Raw genomic sequence first — 13,208 nt, forward strand, 5'->3', positions numbered from 1 at the left:
TCAAAACTAAATTTATGGCCCATCTTTATCATCCACTTAGGACCTCATGGCATGCGACTGGTATGTGAATCTTAATTTTGGTTTCACCTTAATTTTTTTCACACATTTTTGCTCTTCATTATACATATCACCTCATAGGTTTATTTTTCTTTTTTCACTTCCCATCAGAAGGTATACATGCCTCATTTTCCTTCTGAAGGCAAAACAGAGTATAATCATAAATCGTGATTATACATTCATTTATTTAATGAAAGAAGAATGGATGTAAATACGAAACCAATAGAATTCTGGAAGAGTTTAGTAAAAGAGGTCATTGAATTTAGTTTGCTTATAGTTATGGGAGAAAACAATAAAGTTTACCAAGTACTTTCTAATTCACTTTCACTGTTACACATGTCTAAACATACATAGTCTAAACCATAGATGGGATCGTTTCTTTAAAAAAGTTGTGGCTGATTTCATCAGACTTTCCACAAAATACATTTCAGTGACAGGCATGAAATGATCAGAAAGATTGTATCATCCTAATTTTACTACACCAGATAGGTTTTTCTATAAGCACATCCGTGATGAATATCTGAAATCACAGTGAACTTCTATTTTGAATTTCCCCAGTGACATAAAGGAAATGACTGTAACATAGGGGCTGTTCAAGACTCCCTAAGTATGGTTCCTGTTAGGTTATCTGTACCTTCCATTCCTCAGCCCTTAGATAGGAAGATGTTTGTTGACACCACAGGCAGGGAAAGCTTGTGCTGTAGGGAAACACGAACAGATCCAAAGCCATGATTCTTAGTGCTATTTTTATATCTAGCTGTGTGTGTGTGTATCTGTGTATGTGTGTGTACAGATGTATGTATATATGTATGTCTATAAAAGTGAAGTACAGACATACAGTGTTACGCTAGTTTCAAGTGTACAACATTTTGATTTGACAACACTATACTACGTTCACCACACATGTAGTTGTGGACTATATGTTACTTAAATCCTGATGAAAACGAATGACTGGATTACTCTATTATTGAGGTTCCAGTATAAAGAGAAACACACCGGGCACGATTCAACTGGAATGTACTTATGTATCATCTGAGGAATTTGATGTCATCTCCCATTTAACTTCTCAGCACAAAGGATAATGACACAAATGAGGGGACAGTGAGCTTGGGGACTTCCCCAAGGGCTCCTGTACTGATACACGCTGAAACATCGGGTTGGGGGGTGGGGGGCGTGGGTTGAGAGGTAGTCCGGGATGAAGGAAAAATTATGAGCTAGATATGAATTCGAAGCTCCTGCCAGCCACTAGCCGGATGGCTTTGGGAAACCACTTACCCTCTCTGAGTGTCTGCAAGAGGATGACCGCACCTGCCTCTTGGTGTTGTGAGAAATAGCTAGAACCGTGTGTCACAGAGTGCGGGCTAAATAGGCGTTCAATATGTCAAGGAATAATTAAGTAGCGAAAAGTTCTAGCATGGTTTTTAATGAGGATTAAATGGATTAAGAGAGACTGACTAGCACATAATAAGTACCAATAAATGTTAAGTAATATGTTACTATTTTGTTATTATTGAGCCTCTAAACAATAATTATTTTAAGGTCCCTAAATGAACATAGTGATTATTATTATTATTATTATTATTATTATTATTATTATTATCACCATCATCATCTTACCAGGTTTGAATCTCAGTTCTTAGCTCCTGCTCCCTTGTTATCCCTAATAGAAACAAAAACCACCCAGCCCGTCCAGAGCAAAACCATCTCTCCTCAAAGTGAAAGGTGGGAAGAGGCAACTCTTTTCTGCTCTCGTCTCGTGTGAGATACAGACCTGCTTGTATCTCACACGTCACCTGTTCCTTCCTCGATGATTCTTCTAGCGTTCTGTACAGGACTTCACGGAACACCTCCCGTGAACATGGCCGCTGCAAATCGTGTCTCCCTAATTGGAGCCAGCAACGCCCCGTGCTCCGTTTCTGCCGGCCAACGGCTGTCTCCTCGCTTCAGGAGAGATTTGACGCTGCCATTCCCGATTCACAAACCCGCATGTCACTGCCGCAGACCCGGTTTTGATCTTTAAGGCACCTCTTCCCAAGCTGGTATCCTTGCTTTTAAGGGGGGGAGCCCTGGTGCCTGCATCAGATGTGATTAGCCTGAGGAGAAACATGGATCCTGCCATGACAGACGTGGCTCGTGACATAAGCATGCTGTTTCTCCAGGAGTCTGCTGTAGACACACAGTCTGACAGCGACAGCCCGGCCCGCTGACTGGCAGGACGCATACAGGAAACATTCCGGACAAAGGGCTGGATCTGTTTCGAATTAGGCGAGGGGAAATACAGTAAGATGATTGCCCTCTGATTAAATACCTCAAAACTATTTATCAGTTCAATAAGTTGTCACACCATCTGTCACATAAATGAGACAGTAAAACAGATTCGGCCTCTAACACAGTCTGATGAAATGCAAACTCGATCAGATTATTCCTTTTTAAACTCCCTGTTGTTATTACCCCTGTGGAATGAACTTCCTAGTTTTACTAGTCACTCGTCAAGAACTCAGTTCTCGCTGTGAGACCCTTGTGTTTTTTGCTCTTTCATTTTCTGAAATCTTATTTAGGAAAGCAGGGCTTGAAGACCACACCAAAAATCTGTTGTCTTTCCATTCATTTTAAGACTCAGTGAAACTTGAAATGCCCTCTATTAATAAGAGCTGCCATTTGTGGAGGAATTACTAGGTGCGAACCTAAATGTTTCCTGCGCAGTCTCGTTTAATCCTCACAGAAACCATACCAGATAGGTTCTTTGGTTTTTAAATCCTCGTTCCAGGGACCGGAACGCTGTGCCTAAGAAAGATTAAGTAATGTGCTCAGGGTCACAGCAAACTTAAGTGACACCTCTGGCATCTGCCCTCCGGTCTGACGGCAAAGACTGTGGTTTTCATCGCCTACTTTTCACTTGGATCCAATTCACTTAAAATAAAAAGTCATGAGGACCATAAGCCAAATACTGTGCGGATTTCCGAGTGAGAACAGAGCAGATGCAGGGTGGTGGGTGCAATGTATCAGGTATATTCGTCTGAGGAAACAGGGTTTAACTGGTAAAACTGAAGGGCAGTTTGCCAAGCCAGTAAAATATAACAATAATATAAAATATAACTAAGTAAGATAGAATATAACTAAGCAATATAAGATATAACTAGGCAATCTAGGATATAACTAACATATAATATAACTAAGTAACATAAAATATAACTATGTAACATGAAATATAACCAAGTAACATGAGATATAACCAAGCATTATAAAATATAACCAAGCAACACAAAATGTAACTAAGCAATATAGAATATAACTAAACAATATAGACTATAACTAAGTAATATAAGATATAATTAAGTAATATAAGACATAACTAAGTAATATAAGATACAACTAAGCAATATAAGGTATAACTAAGTAATCTAGGATATAACTAACATAACTAACAAAATATAACTATGGAACATGAAATGTAACCAATAACATGAAATATAACCAAGTAATATAAAATATAAGCAATATAAAACACAACTAAGCAATATAGAATATAAGTAATATAAGACATAACCAAGTAATATAAGATATAACTAAGTAATCTAGAATATAACTAACATATAAGTAACAAAATATAGCTAAGCAATATAAATGTAAGCAATATAAGCTATAACTTAGACTACAACTAAGCAGTCTAGAATATAACTAAGTAACATACACTATAATGGTGGAAGCCCTATGGGGAAACCCTAGAGGCTGCCACACAAGGGGCTGTAGGTACAGACAGGCTACACCTGGAGGAGGTCATTGGAAGCAGATTCTCCATTTTCCTCAGATAACTTTTATTCTGATACTTTACCACCTGAACTAGAACATAAGGTACTTTTCCCATCATTCTGAGATATATACACAGCCTCAGCCATTGTGCCAGTGATCAATCTGTTGCTGCTTTTCTCCAAACCCACCCTTCTTTGCCCCGTAATCCCCCTCTCCTTGGCCAGCTGGTGCAGTGCTCTGTGGGGAGCCCCTGGGTGTGGGGCACACTGCAGGAGGAAGGGGAGACTCTTTCCAGGCCGGTGCTGGATCTCTGACTCGAACAGCTCAGCAGCAAGAGGCCAGAAGGCAGGCGGGCAGGCGGCTCCCCTGCCATCGGTGTGACAGGGCTCCCGAGTGCACGCTTTTCCAAACGGTGTGGCCGCTACAGCCATGGGTGTCTTTCCAGCCTGTCTGGGCCCTCCAGGGCGGGTCCTTCTTCACAGCTCCTGCCTGCCTCCTCCTCCTGTGGTTCCTGCCCTGCCTTCACCCTTAAAGCCTAAAGACAACCTCCTCCAGAAATCCTTTCAGGCTCCTAATGAATGGTATTACCTCTGTTCTCTAAGTTTCCATTAGCAATTTATTTAAACTTCTCAAATTGTTCTTAGCCCTTTCTTATGTTTTTGGTGTAAAAAATATGGATTGTTTCACACGGCTCAGGGTATGAATAAGACCATACTGTTCACTTCTCACATTAAATGACAACTGTGTTCTAGAAACACAGAACAGGTCTAGACCAGCAAGAAGTCCAGAACCCTATTGTTGATGCAGCTTACTTGCCAACCTAGAACATCCAGGCAAATGAGCCCAGAAAATAGGTCCCAAGTGTTCCCTCCTCAAGAGGGGACGAGTGAATGCTTACCCTTTACACAGAGTAAGTAAGCAAAGGCTCACCCACCAGCAAAACCGGGGCATCAGCAAGACGAAGAAGGTTCATGTTTTTCTTTCTTTTTTCATCTGAAAAAATAGAAAGAGGGCATTTGATTTTAGCACACACATAATTTTACATTTTACGGCTTAGTGTTATGTTGACTTTGATTTACATATAGGGGAAGTAGGTGGGGGTTTCCTAAACTTTGCAGAGCTCTGGACCCCTGAACGCCTGACTGGGAAGAACTCTGGCATCATAGTCTGCCCCTGACACCAGCTGCCGGTCCAGCATCACTGCTGAGCTGTTGGGGTCTTCCCGTCTCTGCCCATCACTATTGCTTCACGGTGAATCCCTGCCTTGGCCAGCCTGGTCTTTGGAAGGAGGGCGGCTTTGAGCATGACTTCATTGCCCCATTACCAGCTTGGTTATGACTCACCTTCTGTTCAGATTCCTGAGGCCTGAGCCCTAATGTCAGTCCATCTGGGTACCCACACAGCCATCTTCCTCTGAGGCCTTTCTGCATCAGAGCCTCTGAATTCAAGTGGGGTCCAATACCTACCCCCACACTGCAAACTATGTTTCCCTTGCCCTGAAAGATCATCCAACACAGAGGGTTCCTTCCACACTCCAATGATTCATTTGCAAAGCTCGATGGTCATTAGGAAGGACTGAAAGACAGTCCAGCCTTCTTCTAGGAGAATGAGTCACTGCCCCATTCCTTCCAATAAAGTCATTCTTTCCAAGGGTGGCTGTAGAACTTCTTGCAGCAGTAACAACACGCGCACACACACACACACACACACACACACACACACACACAAAGTTCCTGAACGGTCACTGCAGTATTGTTTATGACATTACCTTACCTTTTCTATTAGATTCAAAATCCTGAATGTGAGCTCAGCACCTAATTTATTTCCGTCCTTCCTGCAATATACAAACTAATATATTTGTATGTGGTAAGTGAAGAAAGCATTTGTTGAATGAGATAGTGAATGAACTACATTATTCTTAATTCTGAGAAATTAGGTTGATTAGCATAAATCACATAATTAACATTCTCATTTAAAAATAATATATCATTGAGAGTAACAGAAGAGTGACACAGAAATTGCTTACCTTAATTAGAGACAAGCTATAATAATCCATCATTCAAAAAACATTTATTAGGCACCTACTATGTTCTCTGGAAATACGTTCGTTTCTAGGGACATGAAAGTAAATAACATGCCAGTTCTCAAGGAGCCCGATGTCTAAGGGGCGAAGCCAGCACATACACAAATATTTGCCTTTCAATGTATTGAGGTCAATAAAGGTGAATAGAAAGTACTAGAAGGGCAGAGAACACACAGTTGTGTGGCAGCCTGGAATCCCCCCAGTATAACACTCTGTGTACTCTAGGGTAGGGTAACTACCACCTAAATAATTGCCCTCCCTAACAGACCGTAAGCAGGGTGAGGTTAGTGGCTCTGTTTGCTACGTTCACTGCAATCTCCAAGTAGCTGGCAGAGACTGGCACATATTAGGCACTCAGTAATCTTTTGAATGAATGAATGAATGAATGAATGATGATAATACTATTACTACCACTGCTACCCTTGCTCCTAGCTGGGGGAGATCAAGGGAGTATAGGATTTTGCTTTAGGAGATGGGACTCTGGTATTGCACAGACTTAATTTGAATCCTGGCTTTGCTACTTCCTCATCAGGTGGCCTGAGGTACGGCTTTTCTATGCCTTGGTTTTTCTATGCCTTGTAAAATGAAAGCTATGTAAACCATAGCTTTATTGTGAGGATTAAATAAACACAGTCACTTAGCACACTGCCTACTAATAGTAATCGCAGTAACATAATTACGATTTTTATTAATATTACTATTTCCTGTATTTTGTTTTTTGTTACTTAGAACAAAAGCAAAGGAAAATAAGTGGCAATATTTCTTCTCAATGTAAATATGATAATAGTGCTTCACATTTGTTGACAGTAAGGGAAAAGGAATCCCCGAACCCTCCCTTAGAATGCGAATAATAAGTCCTGATATACCAATAATTTTCACAATTTGAGATTCAAAGTCTATGTCCTTAATCAAAACTTCTGTATAAGTTGATGGTAACAAACAATTGACAGAGCACTGGTTTCAAAGACTAACATGATTTTCATTTCATATTGGAAACCTTAAAAAATGTGAATATCCTTTGTCCTGACAATTTTTCTTTGAGAGGTTTATGCCGAGAATCAATCACAGGATGGATATATGCAATGATTTCAATACAAGTTTGCTTATGTCAATGATATTCAAAGTAAAATTAGCAATCTAAATATCCAATAATGAGAAGTGGATACTATAATACCGTTAAAAATGATGGCATCAAGCATGTGACATGAAATGGTGCTTAATATATTAATCAAGCAGGCTTAAAACTGTACATTCAGTAAATGCATACATGTGAATGTGTCAATGTTTATAAATATCCATGTCTTTATATATGTGTATATATATTATATACATTATATGTTTGTATATGTTATGTATACATATTGTACATACATGTATATAAATATTACATATATACATATTGTATATGTTATATACAAACATATATAACAAAGAATGCAATCAAAATATTACTAATTGATATTTAATAAGGATAAAGCCATTTTCTGGTGTCCTTTTCATGATTAACTTATATATATTTGTTGGTAAACAGCAATTAAAAAAAATAACATGGTACTTCTTTCCATTTTATGACTCCAAAGAATTAAAGGCTTTATTTAGAGGCTTCAAAATAATTTTTTCCTCAAAAGTGCCTTTTTAAAAAAGCTTAATTAGGTGAACAATGAGCCCAAAACTGATGACCAATACACTTGTATCCATTAGTGTAAACATCTGTAAGAGTATAATAGTTATTAAGCAAGTTGTTTTAATTCTAAATGCTTTACAATTGAAATTTATACAAAAAGAGCTGATTTGGTAATTCTGCATTTTTATTAAAAGAGTCAACTCCAATCTTGCTTGTTAAAATATTTCTTTTAGGATATAAAGATATATAAGATAAAAGGCATCTATGACTGTATTGTAGCTCCATTCAGTTTTCAAATAGGCATCTATGGTAGGAAGAATAATGCTCACCACCAAATGTCCACACCCTAATTTCCAGAATAAGTGCCCATGTTACCTTACATGGCAAAGGGAATGAAGATTGTATATGGAACTAAGTTGCTTATCAGCCGAACTTACACAGGCAGATCCCCCTGGATCGTCGGGAGGCAGAGGGTCCAATGTAATCACAAGGGTCCTTCTAAGCAGAAGAGACAGAAAAGTCAGGGAGGTGCCCTACAAGAAGGACTTTGCCCCTGTCGGCTGGCTCTGGGGTGGGAGGAAGGGGCCCCGAGCCAAGGAACGTGGGCAACCTCTAGAGGCTGGAAAAGTCAAGGAAACAGATTCCTCTGGAGCGCCCAGAAGGAACGTGGTCCTGCCCACACGCCTGCTTTTAGCCCAGTGAGACCCGTGTCGCCTTTTAACCTACAGAGCTGTAAGATAATACATATGTGTGTGTGTTAAGCTGCTAGGTTTGTGGCAACCTGTTACAGCAGTAATAGAAAACTAACGCAGCATCTCAGAATTAACGAAGCTAAAATCACATCTGGGACCTTTCTCTCACGCCTGCTGCTCTTCTGGCCTCGGTCACTTAGGAAGCGCTCCTGCAGTCAGTCCTCCAGCCGCCGAAGCTGTGAATCTTGGAGCCACCCTTGCGTTCTTCCTTCTTCTCACATCCCCTCTGCAGGAATTCTGGTCCCGTCGACCTTCTAAAAATACCCACAATTGAAACACTTCACCTTTTCCAACTCCTCTGCATTTGTTAGAACCATGGTTTCCTCACAGACTGCAAGAACGCTTTCTGGTCTCCCTGCCCCCAGCCCTGCCCCATCGTTCCTTGTGCTGCAGTCCAGTCAGAATGATCTCTTCGTGCATGTAAGTCACCGTGGGCTGCTCAGCAGATTTTTCCCCTGGCTTTCCGCCTTAATGAACTGGAGCAGTCTCCACCATGGCTTACCAGACCCTGTGTGACACGGCTCCAGAATCCCACCCTTCAGCACGCACTCCCCTGTCACTCTGTGCCAGCACGTTGTCTTCTTTACCCCTTCTAGAACTCTCCAAGCACTCTCCCTTTGAAGTACTTTCCCTCGCTGGTGGTGCAACACTCTACCCAGCTACCCAACCTCGTGGCCGTTTCCATTGTTTCCTTCTGATTTTCCCGGACACCCCATGTGAGGTAGCCCACCTCCTTCCCCTAGCACCCAGTGTCCCCTTATCCTATTTTATGTTTTCTTGGCACTTGCTACCACCTTACCTATGATACTGTTTATGTCCCCCTTTGAATGTTACTGAAAGTAGAGATGTGATCCCCCCCCTTTTTTTGCAGTGTTCTCTACTATACCTTCCTCATCCAAATTGGGGTCTGAGCCACAGAGATGCTCAGTAGATACTTGCTGACGGTCTTCAGTCAGCTTGCTTGGTGAAACTCACAGCCATTCATTTGGCACACTAGACGAATGGATTCTTTCCGTCCAGGGAAGGGAATCATGGCGATCATTGGAGACATTTAAAATCTAACCACAAAAAGGAGGCAAAGGTTCAAATTATGTCAGAGCCTGGACTCTGGGATCAGACCATCTGGAGTCAAAGCCTGCCTAATTCTGCCATAAACTGTGTTCTCTTGGGCAAGTCCCTTAACTACCCCTGTGCCTCCATTTCTCATCTATAAAATAAGAATAATAGTAGCAGCCTGCCTCATAATGTTGCTACGAGTATTAAATGACCTGGAATTTGTATAATGCCTGGAATGGTGTCTGACATGTGGTTAAGTTCTATATGATAGGTTTGCAAACAAATAAACCCTCTTATTCCATATAAGTACATACGGAATAATATATACAATATAATATGTATAAATGTATGCGTGTGTATACTTTATACACACACACACACACACACACACACACACACACACACATTTGAGAACAGAGAAAGTAAACTTCCTGAATGCTTTTTTAAAGTATAACATTGAAACTAAATCTGACAAAAATACATACTGAAGATCAAACTATAGAATAACTGCACTTTTGAAAATATGTGTAAAAATCACATAGATAAAATATTAACAAAGAGTTTAGCAGTGTATTTAAGCTACATTACACAATAGTGAAGTAGGATTCAAACTGGGAAAGCAAGAATGATTCAATAGTATGGAATATAGGAGAAAAAATATCTTAATCAACGATGAAGAGGCGCATTTGACAAAACTCGATTTCCAACCTTAAACGACGGGGAAAAAAACATTCAACAGTTTCTAATTACCTTTTCTTCCAGATTTCCTGGCACATATGCCACACTTTATTCTCAAAATCAGACTAGAAATAGGGAAGTGTCAGATGGAAACCTTCATTTAACATGATAAAAATAAAATAATATTTCTGTTAATTTTAAATAAGCAATATTCAACTAGCACTATTACACAATACTAGAAATAAACTGTACTATTTATCTTGATGAAAGAACCTAGCCAAATTTCTGGGTTTTCCAACTTAGACTTGAAAGCAAAATTCACTTTAAATCTATAGTAAATATTATCATTACCGTGTAGGAATAACGGTAGTCTTGACCCAAATTATATTGAAATGCCTAGGATAAGGATTTGGGGTGCAATATAATAATCCAGTTAATTCTCTTGGGTTTTTTTGTTTTTTTGCTTCATCCTTGCTATGGAAGAGGTCTTAGTCATGGTTGAAGATTAAGTTCAACTTAATTTTGCTGTGACAACTGAAAATCACTCAGCATTATTATTTTTAACTATTTTAATGAAGTACATTTTCCCAAACTACAGAAGTAGCACATGATCCTTTGGAACAATTTAACAAGAAAGGAAATGTTGATAAACTGCCCTGATTTCACCCTCCATTTCTGCCTTACGGCCATTCTCCGTGCCGACTGCCTACCCCACGTGCATTCCCGCTGACCCGTCTCCGACGGGACACTGATTTTATGTGGCTCCACACTGCCCCTTCATGTAGTCTACCTGCCCAAGAGAAAACCAGCCCCTGGAGTCTACGGAAGGGGTTCCAAACATGCAGTCTCAGGATCCTCTGTACATGCCTCAAATTAATGCATTTCCAAAGAGTTTTTGTTCATCTGGGTCATATCTGTTGATAATTACCATTTTAGAAACTAAAACAGAAATGAAGAAATACATATTTGTTAACCCTTTTAAAAGAGCAATGATAAACCCATTATATGTTAACAAAAATAATTCATTTTTATGAAAAATGGGTCTCAGGGGCCCCTAGAGGTCCCCTAACTGCACTTTGAAAATCGCTGGTCTAAGGTAATTTATCTATGTACTGACTGAAGAGCTCAAAAACACAATCAGCATTTGGCATTCCCAGAGGATTTGGATCATTATGGCGACATTACCCAACTCAAGCCAGTGAATCTCGGGAAGGGCTTCACTTAGGGCTTCTGAGAAACTGGTTTTTCCTTTCAGGTAAAGTCAGCAGAAAATGCCATCTCTCTCCTCCCTTGCGTGTTGTGACATATGAAGTTGGCCATAGACCCCAGTCTCCCTGGGAGCATCCTGTTGTCCGGCAATGAGTATTCATAGCAACATCTTTCACTCTCCAAACTTCCCCTGTTTAAGTGATGAAGTTAGACAGTCACATAGGCATGTGGACAGGAGACAAAGAATTACAAAAGCAGTGCCCAAAACTTTCAAAGAGAGCAGCCAAAGCAATCAGAGAACAGAGCCGGAGAGATACTGACCTCCAAATCACCCCAGCACTACCAGGTTTCTAGAATAGATTTCTATTCCATTCTCTTTTCTCGGGTTCAGGATAAATTTGAATTGAGATCTCTAGCACTTGCAGCTGAAGACAACCTAACTACGTTTTTCCACCTATGTGAGAGGGGATGGTAGTTTGGTGTGGATCCTTCCACCATTCTCCATGGTCATGTAAACATGCGCTGACATGTTTCACATGATAGGTTTGGGGTTGCAGTTTGTTTTTGTAAGAAGGGAATTACTATACGTATATTACAAAAAATAATTTAATACATTATGGAGAAAGAACCCTCTGAGTCTGTAGATAATATCTGACACCTTTTTCACAGTTCCATAATATTTCATGATAGAAATGCACCACCATTTTTTCCCCTGTTCTTGGTCATATAGGTTATTTCCAGATTTTGCCACTTTTAATAATATTTAAATGAGGATTTTATTTACATATTCTTTGCACAGTTGCTTTTATTATGATAAAAGAGATTCCTGCATCTGGGGCTCTGTGATCAAAGGGTATATGAGGATTATTATTCTTATAGGTAATGGAAACCCTTTAAGATGGAGAAGCTATGTAATAAAGACCCCCAAGACATACCAGAAGGAGCAGTGATCTAAAATTAGTTTACTTCTTCCTTTTGAGGGTAAAGTTGAGGAAGGAAAGAGGTTTGGGATCTCTTTAATTGCCACCCCCAATTTGCCCCGATGTTTTGGGAAGAGAATGTGGATGGGGACCAAAGAGGGATACAGCCCCTTCATTTTGGGAATGTTTTTTTCTCTCCCTTGGCATGTTGAAGAAATCACACAATTGATCAGTATCTATATGAAATATACTCAGTCAATTAGATACATATCACATTTTATTTAAAATTATAAAGGACATTTTTGGGGGGCACCTGGGTGGCTCAGTTGGTTGAGCATGTGATTCGATTTTGACTCAGGTTATGATCCCAGGGTCGTGGGATGGAGCCCTGTGTTGGACTCTGAGTTGAGCGTGGAGCCTGCTTAAGATTCTCTGTCTCCCCCTCTGCCCCTCTCCCCCACTTGCACTCTCTCTCTAAAATAAAAAAAATAAAAAATAAATAAATAAAATAAAATGACAATAGGCATTTTTTCAGCATCTAGAAACGTGATTTTACAAATCAAGAAGTATGTAAAAGATTAAACTCTTGAAAACTGTTTTCCTTAATTATGAGACATATAAGAAGATGTAAGTTTAATAGTGCCTCATTCAAGGCACAAAACTAATTTCTTTTAAGATTCTGGCATTGTCGGGGCGCCTGGGTGGCGCAGTCGGTTAAGCGTCCGACTTCAGCCAGGTCACGATCTCGCGGTCCGTGAGTTCGAGCCCCATGTCGGGCTCTGGGCTGATGGCTCAGAGCCTGGAGCCTGTTTCCCATTCTGTGTCTCCCTCTCTCTCTGCCCCTTGCCCGTTCATGCTCTGTCTCTCTCTGTCCCAAAAATAAATAAACGTTAAAAAAAAAATTAAAAAAAAAAAGATTCTGGCATTGTCAACCCAAATAACCATACATAAATGAGTGGAAGAAAGTCATGAACTGAATATTAGATTGTTGTCCTATTAGTATTCATGCAAAAAAAAAAAATACTGTGTCCTGGATTTTATAGCAATGTCCACTTTATAAAGGAAATGGTTTTTATTTT

At 39.9% G+C, this 13,208-nt stretch overlaps 1 long non-coding RNA gene across 1 annotated transcript; it reads right to left on the reverse strand.

Moving 5' to 3' along the window:
- Window positions 1-222: 222 nt before the first annotated feature.
- LOC102902315 lies at window positions 223-12,482 on the reverse strand. The gene is made up of 4 exons (XR_006586823.1): window positions 9,153-12,482; window positions 5,581-8,520; window positions 4,706-4,800; window positions 223-2,308 (listed from the first exon to the last, which is right to left on the reverse strand). It is a non-coding gene; the product is annotated as an uncharacterized LOC102902315 (long non-coding RNA).
- Window positions 12,483-13,208: the final 726 nt, after the last annotated feature.

This window comes from Felis catus, chromosome D2 (genome assembly GCF_018350175.1).
Source record: "Felis catus isolate Fca126 chromosome D2, F.catus_Fca126_mat1.0, whole genome shotgun sequence".
In the NCBI taxonomy this organism is placed as follows: Eukaryota; Metazoa; Chordata; class Mammalia; order Carnivora; family Felidae; genus Felis; species Felis catus.